Raw genomic sequence first — 20653 nt, 5'->3', positions numbered from 1 at the left:
AGGATGTAGATAACAAATTTTGGTACCATGTTAGAATCAACAAAATATATCTCATGCACAGAGGTGATTGTCTCTTAATGAAACACTTAATGAAACAGTGTTTGTCCTTCAGATGCATGTTATTATATACGTTCTTCACATTCTAACCTCAAAACAATAATTTTATACATCAACAAATCGTTGTCTGGGAATCAATTATTATTATTAATTAAGTTTTCCACCCTTATTTCTCAAGTGTTTCCAGTTAAAGGGTCTGACCTATTCAGAGCTGCATGAAAAGAGTATGAAAAGCACAAAGTAAAATAAAGGTTTTTGTAGCTCTACACCCTGACCCTTTTGGTTCCTTAATGCTGAAGATTTCACTTCACAAAGTCTCTACCCTATGCTTAGAAAAAAAAGTCCAAATACTGTAGGAACAGGTCACTTCTCATGCACAGAGGTGATCGTCTCTTAATGAACACAGTGTTTGTCCTTCAGATGCATGTTATTATATACCATCTTGACAATTCTGACCTCCAAAGTTGAAACAATGATTTTATTGATCAAAATCATTGTTTGGAGGTAGACAGGTTGTATCCTGCCACTTCGAAAAAGCAACCACTGCATAACGCACTTTCAATAAACATTTTACATTTTTTTGCAAGTTATATTGCACAAGAACCTTGAATCTGTTTATTCTGCATCTCTGCTGTGTCATCATGATACATTAATATGTCTGGCTTTGAACTATATCGTACCATTGCTGAAACTGAATCCAAAATCTGTGAAAATCAAGCTTTGGTTTCTACTAATCAAATATCTTAAGACTTAGCTTCTAAGATATAGAGGATATTTGTTTGTTTCAGTGCAAAATAGAAATATATTTCACTGAATGAACACCATTATGTAATGTTTTCACGAGTGGCGCAGCCATGCTGCCACGAGTGAAAATGGAAATGATGTGGTTCATGAGTGAAATATATTTTCAATCTTCCGTGTAAAACAAACAATTTTTCTTTTCTGATTTTCAAAAGTCATTTTACCCTTGCAATGTCACATGCACTACCTAATGACATCACAATATTGTGACATCATGATATCTACACTGAAAAATCGCCAAATAGTAACTGTTGAAGTTTCAAAATTCTTTTACATTTTATCATGTTTTTATTACAACAGAGTATATACCTTTATGTTCATGCAGGTATTATCTATATAGATCTATATTTTATAGAAGTATATTTTGCGAAGATTTCCCGATAAAGTATATGAATAGACTATGGCAAATGTAAGGACTGTGACCAGTCTACAAGAATCTGCATTGAAAATGACAGTGATTTATCATAATCTATTCATAGAAATAACATTTTGCATAATTTGAATTTACATTTAAATCATTTTCACCACCCATTATAATTAAATGTTTTGAAGAGCTATTTTCTCTATGTAAATACTATATCCATTCTTTGTAGGGGTGCATGGTGTGGAGTAAAGCATACAAGCAAGACCTGAAACACCATTCACAACAAGAACTGCTTTTGCTAAACACCAACGCCACACACAAGGTTCAGAGATGAATGGCCCTTGCATATAAAAGACTACTATGAGCCACAGACCTCCTCATGCTCAACATGTCTGTAATTAAAATTTGACTGGAATCCCTTGAATTGTTTATAAGTTATATCTGAGACATGAAGTTTCAGAAAGCGGCCAAACTAACTAACAAAATGTTTCAGACCGCAGGCCAAAATTAATAAATGAGCCGCGCCATGAGAAAATCAACATAGTGGCTTTGCGACCAGCATGGATCCAGACCAGCCTGTGCATCCGCGCAGTCTGGTCAGGATCCATGCTGTTCGCTAACGGTTTCTCTAACTGCAGTAGGCTTTAAAAGCAAACAGCATGGATCCTGACCAGACTGCGCAGATGCGCAGGCTGGTCTGGATCCATGCTGGTCGCAAAGCCACTATTTTGATTTTCTCATGGCACGGCTCAAATAAAGTGCTTGAGACAAAAGGCCAAACTAAATAACTAAGTATTTCAAACAGCAAGCCAAGCTATAACTAACAAAGTGTTTCAGAACAGATTTAGGCCAAGTGCTACGTTTCACATAGAAGGCCATTTGACAAACTTAACTGGCAGTGTGATTTCTATATCCTTCCCTTTAGGGGCTGAAAAAACAAGAGCTGTCCGTAAGACAGCCAAGCTCGACTATTCAAAATATTGTCACAGAAGCAGGAAATTATTACCCAAAATGTTAAATATCAAAAGAGTTTTAAGTTCGAAACGGGACATAATTTGACCAAAATGCATATCAGACTTATGGGACTTGATGCTATCAACTAGTTTAATAACCCCGAAGAAACATGTTAAGTTTCAATTCCATATCTGCATTAGTTTTGGAGATAGTAACTTGCATGTAAAACTTTAACCAGAATTTTCTAAGTCCAAAAGGGGGCATAATTTGCTCAAAATACATGTTAAGAGTTATGGAACTTGACCCAGTGAGGTTGGTAACTGACCTAGAAAAAGAATAAATAAGTTTCAAAGCTATATGCCTTTTGGTAATAGCTGTATGTACTTGCACGCAAAACTTTAACCAGGATTTTCTAAGTCCAAAAAGGGGCATAATTTGCCCAAAATACATGTCAGAGTTATGGGACTTGATTCTATCAACTAGTTTTATAACCCCGAAGACACATGTGAAGTTTCAATTTAATATCTGCATTAGTTTTGGAGATAGTAACTTGCATGTAAAACTTTAACCAGGATTTTCTAAGTCCAAAAGGGGGCATAATTTGCTCAAAATACATGTCAGAGTTATGGGACTTGACCCAGTGAGGTAGGTAATTGATCTAGAAAAAGAAAAAATAAGTTTCAAATCAATATGCCTTTTAGTAATAGCTGCATGTACTTGCACGCAAAACTTTAACCAGGATTTTCTAAGTCCAAAAGGGGGCATAATTTGCTCAAAATACATGTCAGAGTTATGGGACTTGACCCAGTGAGGTAGGTAATTGATCTAGAAAAAGAAAAAATAAGTTTCAAATCAATATGCCTTTTAGTAATAGCTGTATGTACTTGCATGCAAAACTTTAACCAGAATTTTCTAAGTCCAAAAGGGGGCATAATTTGGCCAAAATACATGTCAGAGTTATGGGACTTGACCCAGTGAGGTAGGTAATTGATCTAGAAAAAGAAAAAATAAGTTTCAAATCTATATGCCTTTTAGTAATAGCTGTATGTACTTGCACGCAAAACTTTAACCAAAATTTTCTAAGTACAAAAGGGGGCATAATTTTGCCAAAATGAAGGTCAGAGTTATGGGACTTGGTGCTATCAACTAGTTTTATAACCCCGAAGACACATGTGAAGTTTCAATTCAATATCTGCATTAGTTTTGGAGATAGTAACTTGCATGTAAAACTTTAACCAGAATTTTCTAAGTCCAAAAGGGGGCATAATTTGCTCAAAATACATGTTAGAGTTATGGAACTTGACCCAGTGAGGTTGGTAATTGACCTAGAAAAAGAATAAATAAGTTTCAAAGCTATATGCCTTTAAATGATAGCTGTATGTACTTGCATGCAAAAACTTAACCAAGGTGTGACGCCGACGCCGACGCCGACGCCGACGCCAGGGTGAGTAGAATAGCTAGACTATTCTTCGAATAGTCGAGCTAAAAACTGCACAACTTCTACAGAGCCATAGCAAATATTGAAATTTATTTCCTGAAAGTGTAGTGGTATTGCTATGGAAGGTGAACAGAAAGATTGTGAAGGCAATTCCAGATTAACACTGACTTTTATTAACATTGAATATGACAGAACCTATGAATAATTAATCAAACTTCACTTAAATTATTCAATATATCTACAATCGGAGGCAGAGGATTTCAACAGCTTTGTAGAATTTTTTGCATTATGTATTTTTTTCTTACTGAGCAACAAAATGGGTAGCCTTACTCACTGGGCTTATCAGGATAGTTTCCAGTCATCTGTGACGGACAGCTACCAGTCAATAAGTTGTAAGCTGTCCTAAATGTCAATTTATTTTGTCCTTATAATAACAGGTAGGTTAAATAATTTGTTTGATATTATCATGTATAACTAAACATTAATTTTAACATAATTATGACATGAACATGACAAGAGTTTTAACCTTCACCCTGCTAATTTTCTGAAATGGGCTGGTCCGTCATTTAATCTGGGCAGTACCACTTGTTTATCAAAGGGGTGTTCACTGAAAATTAACTGACTTACAGAATACCGAACAGTGCAGACCATGATCAGCCTGCACCTTGGTCTGCACTGGTCGCAAAGGCAGAATCACTTGCTGCCAGAAGGCTAAAGGTTAAAATAAGGCAAAAATCACTGGGTAGCCAGTAGTGAAAAGTATTTGTGAAAAAATTACAGTATGATATCAAGAGGTTAATATACAGCTTAGTTGTGTCTTCTTGCCATAATTGCACATCTAGTGTCATAAATTGCCTGAGAGCTTAACCCTGAGGGCTCTTATGACACTAGGGGCATCCTTGGGCACATCGTTCTACTTGTTCTTCTGTGTCCGACCCGAGATAGAATCGCCCTAATGACACGAATATTGCTCAAGAACATTGTTCTCAGGTCAAAATTTTACACCACCTCCTAATTGGGAGGACTGTGAACAATGCAAGAACAATTAAATTATGGCGGAATGAGAAGGTACAACTTCAATGTCAAAGAAACATCGTAGCGAAATAAAGATATGATAAATTTACGACCAAATAAAATATTATTTGAATGAAGAAATTATACTACTTTTGTAGAAATGTTGGTATACCCCCGCCGATAATGTAAACAAGCGCTGTAAACAAGGCTGTAATACTCCACTTCCGGTTCCCGGTGTTAGAGCGCTTGACTCAAGCTAAGTGATCCGACTCAACTCAGTTCCATCTGGGGAATAAACACCCAAGGACGCCCTTGGTGTTCCATTATGGCTAGAAGGCACAACAGGGTTGTTCACTGACTTTTATATTATATGCCTGTTACTTCATATCTATATTCTCATTTTACATATTTTCCACATACTTATAAGAATCATTTGCATTGCTGTTTTCATCAACAATGTTATCATTATTTCAAATCAATGTGAAAATTATTTAGCTCCTTTCACTCGTCATATTGACATTGCTAGATGACGTCAACATCAGCACATGCTTAAGTTCCAATTATCTGAGTCCATATGGGATTATGGTGTGCCCCATTACGGATCTGTCAACGGCTGTCATAATGACTGTTTTAAATGGCTTTTTGTTACTATTTAAAGTAAAGTAACAGTAATAGTAAACATTTCAAATTTTCATATCAGACTTTGTTTTCTCTTCCTATTATTTTCACTGAATCAATAATTTGCAAGATGTACATATTTTTATCACACTCAAAGCAAAACTTTAACATATAGCCTTAGAAGCTGACTCTTTATCAAGCCCAGAACTTTAGAGGATAAAAGTTTCTTAATCCACCCCACAACTAGGATTCTTTATCAACTCTCGAACTTCAACAGATCAAAGTTTCTTAATCGACCCCACAATTTCAATGAATCATATTTTCTAAATCCATCTAAGAACTTAAAAGAATAAAAGTTTCTTCATCCATCCAAGAACTGTTTTTAATCAACCCAAGAACTTTAATGAAACAAAGTTTCATAATCAACCCCAGAACTTTAATGAACTAAAGTCTGACTAAAAAAAATACCGGTATAATTATATGTCTTTCTAAATAATATAACCAAGAAAAGCCAGATACATATTAATCTTTTGTTTTCTTCAAAATTCACACTCCCAAAAAGTATCCAAAAGCAACAGAAAAGTAACTGAAAAGAATGCAATCTACACAAAAGAATTAAAATTAAATGAAATACAACAAAAAACTACTATGAAGTGCCTGACTATAAAATACCTTGTATAGGAACTGGTTTAATCCAAATTTTAAAATCAACAAAATTACTTAAACTTTTATATGAAAATACTCCTACTGATCTCTAATCCTAAATTTTATGAACTTTTGGCACAGCTCATTTTGTACTAGTTTTAAAGTTTCTTACTGATTTAATGAATTGGAACATTGCCTTACACAACATTATGAACATACAATTACACTCACTGTGACTGAAAAAAGAATATTGATTCCTGTTCCTTATTTTGAAAGTAATAAAAAAATTTTTAAAGGTCACATATCAATCCTTGCCCACAATTTTTTGGTTGTCATACAGATATAATGCGAAAAATCAATTTTATAATAATAGAGGGCATAGGGTCTTTCTTCAACTTCTATTCAATTCTAGGATCACCACCTGTTATGAGGGCAAACTATATCGAACCTGTATTCAATATTTCACTGCCTGCCTGCTTACCAATAAGCAGAACATAGATGTTTGAACTGTTATTTAGTGAGTACGCAATTTGATAAAAGACATTCTGTCTGAAAACATACATCCCCCACCTCTGATACATATGGAGTAGTTGGCAGTTACTTGTGGGGGAACAGGATAGTATAATGGTACAGAACCAGGGAACATTAATAATTAAACCAATTTCAGGTCATTGAACTGAAATGCTGCTGAAAAAGGTAGCTAAACCCATAGCCAATATACATCTTTAACCCTCATCATGCTGGACATGGCTGATTCTGCCTTTGCGACCAGTGCAGATCATGATCAGCCTGCACATCTGTGCAGTCGGATATGAAGTCTGATCATGATCTGCATTGTTCGCCATTCAGTCAGTATCTTTTTGGTATGCACCCCTTTTAACAGTTAATGGTTCTGTCCAATTTGAAAGATGGACAAGTTCATTATAGAAATGTAGCAGGATAAGGCAGTTCAATAAGAATACCAGAATAGAAGACTATCATAAAGATATAAAGCTTAATCAAATTCAAGAGCCATTTCATACAATCTGTATTACAGAGTAATGAATAAAATATAACCTGTTTACAAAGTCTCTGCAGATCGATTCATTCCATCCTTGATTCTTTTTTTTTTTCATTGGAAAGGAAAGGACAAGAATTGTCCTGAATGATAAAGAACATTTTTGTTAACTAGGAAATAAAGTAAATCAGGAGCCTATGAATCAAAACAGAAAACTGGTTAAATTTTCTAAATAATGTTCTATGTTGCAAATTGCAATAAAGACTGATTACATGCAACTGTTTTGTTCTATTACCTTGTTTACTGTAAGATCAGGCTGCAAGGCACAAAAAAAATTGAGCTCGTTTATGTAATACAATATTTGCCATATGCGGCCAACTTGTTAAAAAGCGATTATTCATTTTCACAACGCCTAATGTTTTATTTATAACTAATAAAGTGAGAACAAATTGCTCACGACAAGTTCTGATTTTACAGTTTATGACCAGGTACACATCAATGAATTTTTTCATTTTCCGGTGTTAATAATTAGAAGATTATCCCTTCAGCTGCAACAACCTTGTCTACAATTACTTGTTTCATAATCAATAATACATTTTGTATATATAGACAGTTACTATAGTTTTCTATACTGATATAATTTTCTAGCCATTCTTTTCCATCCACATACATTAGGCTTGGTATGTATAGGTACCACACCATATTATGGCATTCTGAAACAAACTTAAGAATAAAATAAGATTAAGTCCATATAAAACTTATTTGCTGCAAACACTCCTTCCTCGTTGGCCAAGCGAAAATGCGCTCCATTTCGTAGTTTTTGTCGTAAGTTTGATCCCCGTGTCTGCATAATTTTTATATTTTAAAAGTATTTTATTTCTTATTTTCAGTAATGTTTGGCAAAGACAACAAGTTACAAATTTGAAGACACTGCCTATTTCATATGAAAACAAGAACTAAAAAATGAATGAAAAACTGGAGGAAAACAAACTTACACAAAGTATGCAATGCAAGATAAAATAAAAGTTGAACAGATGTAAGATTTGAACCGTCAAAAGTACCTCTACAAAAGGATCTATTTCTATCCACTCATCCCCTGCACCAACAAGCCAACTATTGATCTGTCTTTGGAAAGTGTCTTTAGGAAAGTATTGAGAATGTGTGGCAAACACTTTGGTGCTCAGGAAAGCATTTTGTCTTTCTGTCTTTGATGCTATTCATCTTACCAAAATTTGTCAATTTTTATATTTATTTTATAGAAACTTTTCATATCTTACTGATCCGATAGCCTGATATTACAAAATATACCTTTTCTGTATTTTTGTTAAATGCATTTTGCCGCTTGTTTGTAATGTTGTTTAGCGCATTGCTGCTTTTTTTTTCACGCTGACGTTACGTCAGTTCCGCTATTTATGTATTACCCTGATGAAGCCTTTTGGTGAACCCTATTGTATGGGAAAAAACTAAAAGACATAATTATCCAGTTTCTTTACTACAGTTCTGGCCCAAAGGTTAAACGAGCTGAGCTATTTGTTTTATCAGGTCAAAGAGTTCTTAAGATGACTTCCTGACACTCACTGAAAGAGATGTCATCCACTGACCACAGGCAATAATCATATGAAGTTTGTAGACCCTGGCAAAGCATTCTCATTTACAGAGCAAAAACCATTTTCCATCTCAACATCACTGGGAACTTGACGAGAGTCATCTTACACCCCAGGGTGTTAGATGGATTTTTCCAGCAGCAGTTAAAATACCGGAAATCCCCTTCTACATGGGTGAAAGTATGGAGTATTGAAAATCCTGAAAAATGCTGGGGACATGGGGGCCGCTAGGGCCCCCAGTGGGTCCAAGTCAAACCCCTGGTAGGGGGGCCAGGGGGGCAAAGCCCCCCTGAAGCTACTGAGAATTAGTGATTTTGAACGCTTAGAACAGCCCTATTCTAGCCTTATATGTGTGCCAAAAAATTACTAATTATGTTGCACAAAATGCATGATTTTCAGTTAACAGTAACTTTTTTCAGTCAAGAACTTGTTTCAACAATATACCCTCAACATGTTTTTGTAAGGTTCAGACTGAAACAACCCTATAATTCTAGCAACATTTTTGTTTTTTCATGCCACCCTATTTTTTTTTTTTTAAAGTTTTGGCACAACATTTACTAAATGCAGACCCTGCAATATCCTGTTTTCGTAGCCAACGACCCCATAGCTCACCATCAGTGCCACATTCAGATAGCCAAACCAATCTCCATTTGTTACCATGTTTGCTTTCTAAGTCCTAAGTATTGTACGCTGGCGGTAAAAACTTCATTTTTCACCCACTATCCCGTGCAGCCCTAATTACGACGCGTTCATCCCCAAAAGAAATCTTGATCTTCTTCTTGTTCCTCATGTATAGATTGATACTTTGGAGATAAAAAGCCTGCAAAGCGTAGAAATCAAGACATGCGTTTGAAAGTCCGTGCAAACTTTGACTCGGCAATTTTTAGGCGCACATCTAAGTCATGAAAAACGTGAGTGAATAGTTACGGTCGTCTTGCTTCCTTTTATCAGTATGCAGCTGTTTATATATTTTTCTTGTATTCTATCTGATCTACATTGCTTTGGATTCGAAAATCCCGGAAAATAATTATATTGAGAAGTGTCCAAAAAATATGGACACAATAATTATCATCAACCCATCCCTGTTCAAAGCGGAAAGAACATTAACAATTACCGGTAAATATTCTGTTGATAAAATAAGTACTGGCCTTGTTTTCGTCATCAGTTAAAACCCACTCAAAGAGCTAAAAGAAGTGTGTCGGTAACAAGGGATCTGAAGTGGAGATCAAAGTTGCCCAAGATTGTCATGGCATTACGTCATATTTTCGCGCCATGTAACACATCACTGTCTAATCGTACCGCCTCGGTTCTTTAAAACAGTAAAAAAGTATCTTCTTTATTTTTTTTTAAAAGCGAATGAGCAATATTCCGTATAAACTGACAAGTAAACTGTGTCAAACGACAAGTGACCTATTTGCCCTCAAGGAATTTATATTTTTGTTTGAGAAGAATATCTTGCATAGTATCCTGTCAAAAATACACCTACAAAGATTCATTTACTTATCAAACTTATTTAAAACCACAGCAACATCATACTGCTTTATATTAAAACCACATTTCTATTTACGTCCACGAGGTCACGTAACCTAATCTGCCGCATTACAGAAATGTTTGCCAAAATTGTTTTACTCGATGTATCGAAATAGCTGCCGCGTTTTTATTATTTAAGATTTTTTAATTCTGTTTTTTGTACTTTCTTGTCAAAAGTCTGAATTTTATGACCATAGAATGTATTACTTATTTACTTTTTGAAATACATAAATAATTAAGATCATTTTACAAATAACTGTATGAAAATTCGATCGTTTTTATAGAGTATTGCCTACATTTCTGTCGATATCTTATTAAAATTGTTATAGAATTCAAACTGTGTTACTTCTCAAGCGGTGCTGAAAATTTGAAGCGATTATATTAAAAAATGAATGCATTACGCGCATTTTTTGGTGTACGTGTCGATAAACAAAGGTCTAAATTAGATATTATTATTACGATAGGTCGCTCATGTTCGTGGAATGGAAAATTACTGGTATGACGTTTTGATATTTTTACGATTCGCGGGTAAATTCCAGTCAATCCAGGTTATTTTTAAGGATGTAATTTCTGAATTTGGTAAAGTTACGAGGTAAAATCCACTCGCCCGATCAGACGAGCATACAGAGAGGTCCACTCGTCCCTATCCATGCAGACCTTAACTCGCCAATCCTCGCATAAGACATAACTCGCAATATACGAGGCGTCTAAATGTTCTTAGTGTTTGAAGATAAAATTGCATGCAAGAAATCGAGAAATGCATGCTGCAGACAAAAGTCCGTGCAAATCCTGACGCGCGGGAACTTTTCGGCGCATGTAAAAAATTTATACGAAAAACTAACAGTTGTTTTCATTGAAGTACAGCGCCTATGCGGGCCAATCAAAATTGTCGTTACATATTGACAATATGCGAGATGCGCTGCAAACATAGTCGGTTGTGTTTGTCGGCGATCGATTGATTTTTCGATCTTTGTGGGAATGATGACACCATACAACCCCCATCCCCCTGAATTTCCATCCCGGCCGAGATGGAAAATCCAGAACTTCCGGAGTATTCCGGAAAACTTTCACCCTTGCTTCTAGTATGCAAGTAAATGCAGTCTTCACTTACTGAGCAAAAAACAATCACTGTGACCTTGACCTTTGACCTACTGACCCAAAAATAATAGGGGTACTCTACTAGGTACAAGATATAATCCTACAACATTTGACCATTGTGAGACCAAGTGTTCTCTAGTTAATAACCTGAAACCAAATGATCTACCCACCGACTGACAAACAGATGGAATATCAGCAGTATAACCCCTGTCTTTTGAAGTAGAGCACAAATGAGAACAAGAGTGAAAAATTCCCCCTATTGCCAAAGAAAATTGCTGAGAAATTGCCTTGATATTGGGTCAGCGACTCTTGAGAAGACAACTGTTCAAACTTTTCCTTTTGGTTTTCCTAGCAGCCAGAATTTTGCATGGATGGCCTAGATTTGAAAGAATTTGGAAGATCGCCATCTTAGGAAGAATTTCCTGCGAAGTTGGTTGAAATTGTCTCTGTAGTTTAGGAAAAGAATGGCCTTTAAAGCATTATGTGGATGTAGGACAGAGAGATGACATCTAGACAGATGACAGACATTCAACTACCCTAAATGCTAACAATTAGCATTTTTTTTAAAAACTGACAATGGTAAACACGACATCAGTACCATGCTTCCAGACAAATTATACAATGCTAAACAATATACAGAAAATAACCCACCTTGACCGAAGACTTGATTCAAACAGTCCAACCCCTGAATGACTGTAATATCTGTACTTGAACCTGAAAAAAAAAATTACCAATTAATGTTAAAGCTGTCAAAATCAAATGAAATCAAGATCTAGATATGTAACACCGGTTATGAAAACATAATCTAGTCAGAAGCCAGACTGCAGAATTCTAAATTATGAACTTCTGAGGTTATTTTAACCATTTCTTTTACATAAACTATTCAATTCGTAATGCAGGATGACAATAACTACTTAGTTCCAACAAATTTTATTCCTAACAATGTTTATTTTTACAAATACACTTTTACATAAATAATTTACAGACAGGATTAGAACGGAAAAATAGGTCCTAATAACCACTTGACCTACAGATTACAAGATTCATCCAGTAAATCAACTTGCATAAAAACTGCATTCAACTTAAAGTTCCATGTTCGAAACCCAATGAGATTCTGATGTGCCACCTCGTAAACCTTCAGGAAGCACATTTTGGCTTGATTGAAATAAACTTTTTACACAATTTTAATAAATCAATATAAACTAACAATATTCTTGTATCAATCAAACTTCAAAGTTTTACAGTATTTTGAACAAATTAAAACAAACCGTTCATGTTGTTCCCCATCCATTCCGGAGTAAAAATCAAATTCAACAATGAACATGATATTAACACCATGGAAGTCACAACTAAATGACTAAATGAAAATTGTCTTCAAAGCACAAAAGCTCGGCTTTAATATAAATCTTAGCTTTTTATCATTATACTGAAACGTTACCCTTTCCAGACATCCAAGAAGGATTAGGTTTCAAAGTATGGAAATGTAAGACCAACATCATGCTATCAAAACAGAATATGTTCTAAATTAAATAACCAATCTCTGCCAGCTATTATGACAGATCTTATAAGAAAATAACGTGCTTCTTCCGTTTTAAAAAGACAATTCTATTTTCTGTCATGCAATATGCCACATCCCTATTAAACGACTGTATTGCACTTTTTTACATGTCTCTTTCTGTGATTTTTAGAGTTTCACAACTGTTTTGAATCTGGTGTCGCAATGTTTGTGAATATGTGAGAAATTAAACCTACTGCCAATATAACCCAATTTACAGTATTAATATTATACCAAGACTTAAGTGGAAAACAAGTTGTATTATTGGAGTTCTTTTATAAACAGCTTATATTACAAGACTGCATGACAAGAATTAGTTGTAATCGTTCTTGTAATAACTGCTTTGCTCTACTTTAAAATTACGTAATATTCCAGGGAAAGTCTTAGATAACATGCAATACTAGTAGTATTACTACTCTGGGGACTTTTGTGTTGGGAAAGGGCCTCAACATTATCAATTTGTGTTTAAAAGATGAATTATTGTCCTATAATTTCACCTGGAACTGTAATATTCTTGATGATGTACTGTACACTACATAAATAAAGTCTAATTTGTCCCTAAAGAGATTCGATTAAAATGACATACACCATAATCTGATGTGTCTTCATTAACATTTAACCTGATAAATTTCTAAAATGAACTGGTACATTATTCCATGTGGGCAATACCATTTATTATTCAAAGGATGTTCACAGAAAATTTACTGACTGAATAGTGAACAGTTGCACACCATGATCAGACTGCATGGATGTGTAGGCTGATCGTGGTCTGCACTGGTCGCAAAGGCAAAACCACTTGCCGCCATCAGGCTAACGGTAAAACAAGAACTGTCCATCAGACAGCATGCTTGACTGCTCCACAATTTCTAGATAAAACAAAGGAATAAACTTGGCAAGTAACTGAGTTATTTTATTACAATGAATTTAGTAAAATTAAATTTTGATTATGCTCAAAAAACAACTTGCATCCAAATATTTTAAGTGAAACAAGTGCGATAATTTGAATTAATTTCAACCATAAGTAATCTAGCTTTGTTATTTCAAAAGGTCTGATGAATGGGAAGTGCTGTTTGATTTGTTTGTTTGTTTGTTTTGGGTTTAACGCCGTTTTTCAACAGTATTTCAGTCATGTAACAGCTGGCAGTTAACCTAACCAGTGTTCCTGGATTCTGTACCAGTACAAACCTGTTCTCCGCAAGTAACTGCCAACTTCCCCACATGAATCAGAGGTGGAGGACTAATGATTTCAGACACAATGTCTTTTATCAAATAGTCACCGAGAACATACGCCCCGTCCGAGGATCGAACTCGCAACCCCGCGATCCGTAGACCAACGCTCTTACCTACTGAGCTAAGCGGGCGGTTTGAAGTTTCAATCCATTACACAAACTGGTTACTGAGATACAGCTTGACAGTTGCATGCAAAACTTTAAACAAATTTCCCAAGTTGAAAAAGGCCATAATTTGAATTGAGTTCAACCAAGAGTTATTAAATTTTCATTATTTCAGTAGGTTTCATGACTAGGAAACCCTGTGTTAAGTAACAATACAGAACATGTAATGGTTACTGAGAAATGAACTTACACGCAAAACTTTAACCATGGTGTGATGATGGTGCCAACACCAACCAATGATTTTATTTTGCTATTTTTACAGCCGAATACATGCAATTTCCCCCTAGCCAAAAATAGTTAGATTTTCCTTTAAAATTGTCACATTTTCCCTTAAAGAAGGTCATATTTTCCTCTTGGAATAATATGCATAGTGATTAATTTTACAAAAGTCCGCATTTATAAATTTTTCAACTCCAATTACCCCCATGTTGCTTCAAATTTACAACTTGTGCAGCTATTATGGACTACTAATTATGTCACAATAACTATGTTTACTTCTCGTCAGGAGCCATGGACATTGGCATCAGTTCTTGCAAATTGGTACTGTGCCTGTTATCATGAAAATCAAATGATTTGAATTTTCCCCTTTCTGGAGTCCATCACGCATTTTCCCCTTCAAAAAGCAATGGGTTGTTTTGAAAAAAAAATTACTGCCAACAACCTGGTGAGTAGAACCGTTCTCACAATTCTTTGAATAGTGAGAGGATAATGAAGGGCAAGAAAATAAATGATTTTTTTTTGTTATTGTCGGGAGGGGGTTGTGGTGGCAGGGAAGCGGAGCTAATTGGGGGTGGGGGGGGGGGGGGGGTAATGTAGATTTTTTCAGTCTGCACATTGTCTCATCACCACCTGCCTATATTCCAAATTTCAAGTTAAAACCTTTAATATTTTTTAAGTTATACCCTGGACACGAAATATGATGGGCAGATTTGATTTGCTGTGACCTTGACATTTGACCTCTCACTCTGGTTCATGCACTCTTCACATCGTCTAATCACAACCTACCTACATCCCAAGTTTGAAGTCAATACCTTGTACGGTTATTAAGTTATGCTCCGGACACTAAGTATGACAGACAGATTTATCTTTTGTGACCTTGAACTTAAACCTACAGACAAGGTTCATGTGTTTTGCACATAGTCTCATCACTATCTACCTACATGCCAAGTTTATGTCAATACTGTGCAGGGTTACTTAGTTATGCTCCTGACACAAAATACAATAGACAGTTTTGACCTTTAAGCTCAATTTGTGACCTTGACCTTTGACCTACAGAGCTGTTTCATGCCCTCTGCACATTGTCTGATTGCCATCTACCTATAATTATGCCAAGTTTAAAGTCAATATCTTGAATGATTATAAAGTTATGTTCTGCACACAAATTATGAAAGACGCAATATGCCTACACATAATTTGTCCCCTTTTCCAAAACGGGCATATAAAAAGTAAAACAAGAGCACCACAATGCAAACAATATACGCCGGAAGGTATGACCTTTGATCCCTATGTGTGATCTTGACCCTGAAGCAGCCATCCAAAACATGGGTCTGCACATCCTCTTGATGTGGTGTACATTTGTTAAAGTTTCTTCGAAATCATTCAAGGGTTCAAGAGTGGACATGAAATTGCTAATGGACAGACAGATGGACACCGGCGTCATAACATAGTATGTCCCTTCTGGCATATAAAAAGGGCCAATACGTTGTGATGGACAGTAATTAAACTTAAACTTTGTGAAAAAGCAAAGGAAAAGTTTTAGGACCTGTGCATTGCATGTCAGATCATCATAATATTAAAGTGTGTGAAATTTCAATCCATTCGCATTGGTAGTTATTGAGATACCAGTTTACATAAAGAACTTAACCATAGACCACTATAAACAAGAGCTGTCGGAGGACTGTCGGGCTGAGGCTGAGCAACGCTCGACTATTCAACATCCTTGTTGAAAAAGGGGCATAATACAGTAAAAAAGCAAAATAGGGTTATGGAACCTGCATAGTGCTTATCAGCTCATGACAGTGGACAAGTGTGTGAAGGTCCATTCCCATTAGTGGGTACTGAGATACCAGCTTACATATAAGAATTTAACCCAAAAATCCTAAGTTGAAAAAGGGGCATAATTTTATAAAATGCGAAAGTTGAGTTATTGACCCTTTGCACTGCACTTCACATCATGACAGTGAACAAGTGTGTGAAGTTTCAATCCTTTCCCATTAGTGGATACTGAGATACCAGATTACATACAAAAACTAAACAAAAAATTTCTATGTTGAAAAAGGGGGATAATTTTGTAAAAAAGCAAAATAAAGTTATGGGACCTGCTTTGTGCATGTCAGATCATGACAGTGAACAAGTGTGTGATGTTTCAATCCATTCCAATTAATGAGTACTGAGATACCAGCTTACATACAAAACCTTAACCAAAAAATTCTAAGTCGAAAAAGGGGCATAATTTTGTAAAAAAGCAAAATAGAGTTATGGAACCTTTGCAGTGTACGTCAGTTTATCACAGTAAATAAGTGTGTGAAGTTTCAATCCATTCCCACAAGTGGTTACTAAGATACCAGCTTACATACAAAAGCTTAACCAAAAATTTCTAAGTCAAAAAAGGGGCATAATTTTGTAAAAAAGCAAAATAGAGTTATGGAACCTGTGCAATGTAAGTCAGTTTATCACAGTGAATAAGTGTGTGAAGTTTCATTCCTTTCCCATTAGTGGATACTGAGATACCAGCTTACATACAAAAACTAAACAAAAAATTTCTATGTTGAAAAAGGGGGATAATTTTGTAAAAAAGCAAAATAAAGTTATGGGACCTGCTTTGTGCATGTCAGATCATGACAGTGAACAAGTGTGTGATGTTTCAATCCATTCCAATTAATGAGTACTGAGATACCAGCTTACATACGAAACCTTAACCAAAAAATTCTAAGTCGAAAAAGGGGCATAATTTTGTAAAAATGCAAAATAGAGTTATGGAACCTGTGCAATGTATGTCAGTTTATCACAGTAAATAAGTGTGTGAAGTTTCAATCCATTCCCACAAGTGGTTACTGAGATACCAGCTTACATACAAAAGCTTAACCAAAAATTTCTAAGTCAAAAAGGGGCATAATTTTGTAAAAAAGCAAAATAGAGTTATGGAACCTGTGCAGTGTAAGTCAGTTTATCACAGTGAATAAGTGTGTGAAGTTTCAATCCATTCCCACAAGTGGTTGCTGAGATACCAGCTTACATACAAAAACTTAACCAAATCCGGACGCCGACACAGACGCCGACACAGTCATGGGCGAGTCCAAAGGTCTACTATTCTATGAATAGTCGAGCTAAAAAGGAAGAGAAAATCAATTTGTGACCTAATCTGGACAGCATTTTCAAAAATTTATTACCATTTTTTCTGATTTATTTTAAACCTTATTCTTTCTGCAAAGCAATGTAGTAGACAGAATGTTATCAAGGAGTCTGCAATTTTTTCAAAATTAAAGTACTTTTCCAGGTTTTTTAGGGTTTTTCTCATTTTCAAGGACTACCATCGAATTCAAGGACTTTTCACAGTCTGTGCGAACCCTGTAATTTGCAAAATTAATGAGGGCAAATGCCGGGTGGCTATTAGACAAACTTGTAAACATTGCAAATATTTGCTTAATTAATGAAATTTTTTTTTTAATTTCTGCAGTTAGATACGTGAAAAATACCATTTTAATAAATATGGACAGATCCTTACCAAGGACTTGTAGGTAACTGCATGTAGGAACGTAGTCCAAATAATAGGACGTTTTGGGACAGCGTGATAACTTTTGACTGTTGCTGTCCCATCATGTCCAAACTTATTCTGCATATTTCTGTTAAGAAATCCCCAATGAAATCCGTTGAGAACATTTTCTGGTACATGTACATTGTATTTGTACTGATTACATCTCTGATAATGAATTTATGCTGACATTAAAGCATAAGATTGCCTTGCTGACATTTTTTGAATGTTATTTTGTGTTTTCTTTCTGCAATTTAGTGTCATCGGCAGTCCGCTGTGTATTGAAACCAGTGTCAAGGTAGATTTCTCCTCGCACCTGTTTACACATATTTCGAAGATTTAGGTCTCTTTTTTAAGATTATGAGTTATATTCAACCCATTTGAAGTTTCTAGAATCATGAATATTAATGTTTAATTTATTGGAGCAAGTTAGTTTGACCAGTATTTTATGACTTCTTTGCATTTTTTAATGTCTTTGTTTTACTAACAGTAAAATGCAGATACGGTAAGGCTTAGCGATACGACAACTATTAAATAACAGATCATAAAATATGTCATCCCAATAAGCCAAGTAAGTAAGGCTAGTAGAAACGTTTTTTCACTAGCATGCATAAAATAGGTCATGAACTTTGACAAGCAAACACCGCGTAGGTGGTGCAACTCAGATACCACGAAATTAGTGATGATGCGAGATTAGTGATGGCGAGTAAATACCGTTAGTTCTCTAGCCACTGCCTTAAAGTAAACACGGGACTAGATTAATCATTTTTATGTGTAGTTGTTTTTGTATTGGGTGGCCTCGGTAGCTCAATTGGTAGAGCTAGGCACAGTAAGCTGAAGGTCCTAGGTTTGAATCCCGGTCGAGGCTGCATATTTTTCCTGAGACTGTTACATTTGGGGGCTCGTCCGGGATGCTCACCCTTGGAGCCCATGCGGGGTGAAGCAGTTTGGCTGGGGGTGTGCATCTGAATTCGGTTAACAGTCTGCTATAAGAGGGAAGGTGTGTAGCGGTTCTCGTATCGGGTGGCCTCAGTAGCTCAACTGGTAGAGCGTTGGCACAGTAAGCTGAATGTCCGAGGTTTGAATCCCAGTCGATGCTGCACATTTTTCCTGAGACTGTTACAAATGATTTTCTGCATGAAATAACATTTTCCAAAAAATAATGTTCTTTGTTAATAGGAAGTAATTTAGAAGTAGCCTTCTTTCTTTCTTTTATTCATTTCTTCCCTGAGAACTGTAAAAACAGCATCAATTTTAAAGGCTACATCATAGCCAACCAACCCTCTCCAACCTCAACTTACTCAAGTCAAGGTCCCTAGAGAATGCCGCAATAAGTAACAAGCTTATCTTACACATGAAATATTAAACTGGTGCTTTTGAATCACAGGTCATGTCTTAAATGTCATGTTATCATGGAAATAAACATGCTCATGATGCTGGCATAATTGCTGTTGACAATGTAAACAATAAAGAAAACCATGAAATTATATATCAAACGACCAAACTAAAGATCAAAAATATGTATCAAAATATTCAAAATTATCTAACGTTGGGGTTTTAGATCCCTACCTCTTCTTAATTATTTGTTTTCTCTTTTAGAATGGAATTCTGCAAGCAATGACAGGAAAGTATGTTGGCTGCTTGTGAAAAACGAGTTTCTGATTGGTTAATTACGTTTCCGTAGACGCTCGGTGTAGAAACGGAAATTAACGAAATATTTATTTACACTTCAAAAGCTGAAAGCAAATACGACTTATTTATTACTTTAAAAATATTTCCGGCCTAAAAGTTCATTAATTTTTGTGTTATTTTATTATCTCTTCCAACTGACCACTTACCTTAAATGTCTAACTGCAGGTTCAAAGTAAGTTATCTAATGTAAACCTGCGGAGAAAATACCAATGCCCTTACAATGGCTCGAACACAATACATCTTGGTACAGAACACAGGCGCTCAAGAAACTCTATCAATAAACATATGCATTATTATACCCCACTCACCTTATATACTCTTCAAGAAATTTAACCTGCATATACATTTTTATTGATTGAGCTTCAAACACCTGTGTTACAGAAGCAGATTCTTCTTCTTCTTCTAATTACTACACTCCTTCATAACGTTGAAGATAATGTACACGTAGGCGCTGAATTAAAAATTATGGTGTTTGACATCTAGTTTGTACATTTGCCAAAACAATAAGACATTCCAAATTTTACATTTATAAAACTTTGTACACTGGTAGCTGTTTAAAGATTGAGGGCAGAAATTAGAAAAAGCACAGTGACATAAGCTTTTAAGGAGTCAACTGTAGCTGCTGTGTGTGCGACAGTGAGCAACATGTTCCACTGACCTACTGTTTTGGGGAAAATTAATATTTATAAGAATCTTTGGATGTGCCAATGTGTCTGAAGCTGTATATGTTACCATGTCCATGTTGCGTTCTTGAATCAGTTGGTATTAATAAATTCTTTTCCGGATATATATAGCTACTACATGGTGGAATCTTTAAAGAACATTATTAGACGGGTTCTAGTTCTTCTTATCTCTAATGATGGCCAATTCAACTTTGTTATCATATCAGAAACTGAGCTTGTATTATGATAGCGAGTAGTGACAAATCTAGCAGCCCTTCTCTGAACTTTTTCAATTTGATCCATTTGGCTTTTAGTATGTGGGTCCTAAATAGTACATGAGTATTTTAACTTTGGTCTTACTATAGCTTTATATGCATGTTCTTTCACTTTAGAAGAGTTAATTTTTAAATTTCTACGCATAAATAAAATCTGAAAAGTACACCCCTCGGAAGCACCGAGAACACGGCAAACAGTGAAAA

General features: G+C 35.5%; 1 protein-coding gene across 5 annotated transcripts in view; it reads right to left on the bottom strand.

Moving 5' to 3' along the window:
* The window catches only part of LOC123551537 (tubby protein-like), an 85338-nt gene extending 65859 nt beyond the window's left edge, over positions 1-19479 (bottom strand). For 2 of the 5 annotated variants that reach the window (XM_053541029.1, XM_053541031.1), the window contains exons 1-2: positions 19390-19473; positions 11772-11834 (exon numbers count right to left, since the gene is read on the bottom strand). The gene's annotated coding sequence lies outside the window, so the exon portion shown is untranslated. Of the gene's footprint in view, positions 1-5918; positions 6032-11771; positions 11835-19389 lie in introns of those variants that run through there. The other 3 variants (XM_053541033.1, XM_053541034.1, XM_053541035.1) reach the window with 3 other exon arrangements.
* Positions 19480-20653: the final 1174 nt, after the last annotated feature.

Source organism: Mercenaria mercenaria, chromosome 4, assembly GCF_021730395.1.
Source record: "Mercenaria mercenaria strain notata chromosome 4, MADL_Memer_1, whole genome shotgun sequence".
NCBI classification, from domain to species: domain Eukaryota; kingdom Metazoa; phylum Mollusca; class Bivalvia; order Venerida; family Veneridae; genus Mercenaria; species Mercenaria mercenaria.
The sequence above is the reverse complement of the archived record's forward strand: the minus strand, read 5'-3'. Positions and strand labels throughout refer to the sequence as shown.